Source organism: Melospiza georgiana, chromosome 4 (genome assembly GCF_028018845.1).
Source record: "Melospiza georgiana isolate bMelGeo1 chromosome 4, bMelGeo1.pri, whole genome shotgun sequence".
Classification (NCBI taxonomy): Eukaryota; Metazoa; Chordata; class Aves; order Passeriformes; family Passerellidae; genus Melospiza; species Melospiza georgiana.
In genome coordinates, this window is record NC_080433.1 from 20190410 (window position 1) to 20192914 (window position 2505).

Genomic DNA, 2505 nt, shown 5'->3' on the forward strand with positions numbered 1-2505 from the left:
TACCAATTAATCCCATGTCCAACTAATTCAATGTCTATGATTTATGCTTGAGTAATTGGACAGCTCTTAATTACTCAGCAAACTACCTGGCCACTGGATTTTTTCCACTATGTTTATTACCATGTTCTCATGTACCTCAGAAATCACTCTTGGTTGCACAGTTTCTGTTCTCAAACTTTTTTGGGTTTTGTTTTAGGTTTTTTTTTGTTTGTTTTTTTTTTTTTTTGCTTTATTGAGTGTGATGCCATATCAAGTCAACGTTATTCTCTCACAAATGTGCTCTTTAAGAGGTGTGGATGTTTATGTGGTCAGGGGATGCTAGAAAGTGTGGTAGTAGACATCAGTGTAAACAAAAGTATTTAGAAAGTACATGAGGTTGTTTTTGATGGATAAGACTCTGATACGGTGTAGTCTTGATTGCCTTTTAAAAGGTCTTTGTTCAGTGTTGTCATTTTTATTAATAACCTATTGTTTTGACTAGTTTAAAGATGGTTCTAAGAAAAGTGTTTTGGCGGGATTAGGTATGCTGTATGGACAATAAACTCACCTTGACCTAAATTTACTTGCCTTGCTTTTATTCCTTTAGTGAATTTGGTTGTGTCACTCGTTGCATGGTGGTAAGATGTAATTCTAAAGCCTCTGATCTGGGTAGATGGTGCTAGCAGGCATATAAAATGAAGGCTGCAGTCACAGAACGAGCCTGCCTCTAAAATGTAGCTGCATTCCCACTGGCTAGGCAAATTCTGGTCCTGAGATTCAAGAACAAAGTCCTAAAAATTGGTAAATTACAGGATCAAAAAATTTGTGGGAATCAAATTGAGCTGGTAAAAAGCCACACAGAGTGCACATTTTTGCAGTGAATTGAAATACGGTTTAAATCTTCACTCAATTGTTTGTTGCACTGGAATGCTACTGAAAAAATCAGATTGTTTTTCTTTCTGTAAACCTGGGGAAACCGTGAGTAAAAGGAGTGGGATTTGTGGTGAGGCCAGTAGGAAGAAATGAGTCCATTGTCCAGAGTCTGCTTTCTCAGTCTGTGGCCAGGGGGGCAGGATGCTCAACCTCTCCCCTCTCCCACATCTGCTTGTGGATGCCTGCTGTGAAGTTACCAAGCTCCTGTGGGATGTGTTTGGCCTAACCTCTCCTCCACTGGCATCCAGTAGCAGTTTTCTCCTGAATTTCCAGCCCTTTTTCACCCCTGGGGACAGCAAAGAGACCCTGAAGAATGAAGAAGAGGCATTTGGGCAGACATACTGGGGGAAACATCATCATGAAGTGAATTATACTGCCAAACCCAAAGATAAATGAAAGGAAAAGACTCCAAATGACAAACTTCAAGATAAAATGAACATGAAGAAGGAAAAAAAAAAACCTCAAAAAACAAATGTTGCAAAAATTAAGCAATACACAAGCAAAAATAAACAGAAACAAATAGAAAATATCATGATTGGAAATATAAATTTATTATGAATTATGGAATTAATATGAATGAATTAAAAATTAATAGGAAAGAGGGACTAAATCAGGAAGCTAAGAGTCAGGAGACAGAGATCTTTCTAGCCATACTCACACAATCTTGGGACCTGTGGTTTTAGGGAAAGCCTCTGAAGACTTCCCTGCCAAATGTCTTGTGAGCCTCACATTTCCCAGCTTATCTACACTAAGAGGTAGAGATTTTAAACCATCACAAGTCCAGGGTTTTCTCTGACCACCACTGAACAACATGACCAGCAATTTCTGGTATTTACTAGGCTCAGCTTGGAGCCTGTGAAGGACTGGAACTGTGCAGTGACCGAGCCCTGAACAGATTGTTCAGAGAGGATGTGGAGTCTCCCTCACTGGGGATATTCCAGAGCTGTCTGGACACAACCCTGTGCTCTGGGATGGCCCTGCTGGAGCACGGACACTGTACCAGATGCTCCACTGTGGTCCTTTCCAACCTGACCAATCCTGTGCTTCTGTGATTGTTGTTCTGTTTAAAAGGGTTCTCAAAGGTGGTTTGCATTCCAGCTGGGCTGTTGATGTTCCTGCTGATGTAGCCAGGAGACAACACTGAAACTTGTGGGACTGTCAGGCCAGGGAGAACATCAGGTCAGTGCTCTGCTGGGCTCCAGGGGCACTGTGACAAAGGGCATCCCTCAGCAGCAGTGGCATTCAATTAAGACTTTTTAGGATTACAAATAAAGGTGAGTAAAGCTGAGATATTTACACTGAGGTAAGAATAACCACTGAGTTTTGCTGCAACCTGCTAGAGAGAGAGAGAGAGAGAGAGAGAGAAAGGAGCTGAACGCAAAGAAGAAAAGTAAAAAGGGAAATGTCTGTGTCCTTAAATGCCTGTCATTCTGTGGAAATGATGTGGTGCTAGCTTGGTCTTGCCATTGAGTTTTCTCTAAAAATAAACTGGGTTGTTATTTGAGCTCTTCCAAAATGCAACATGCAGAAACTGCAAGAAGAATTAGGCCAGAGCAGTGAAGGAGAGAGGGAAAGGTCAGCAGACTGGCTGTG

General features: G+C 41.4%; 1 protein-coding gene across 1 annotated transcript in view; it reads left to right on the top strand.

Moving 5' to 3' along the window:
• The window catches only part of CCND2 (cyclin D2), a 29721-nt gene extending 29163 nt beyond the window's left edge, over positions 1-558 (top strand). The window contains exon 5 of the mRNA XM_058023147.1: positions 1-558. This exon is cut by the window's left edge and continues 4042 nt beyond it. The gene's annotated coding sequence lies outside the window, so the exon portion shown is untranslated.
• The last annotated feature ends 1947 nt before the right edge of the window (positions 559-2505 follow it).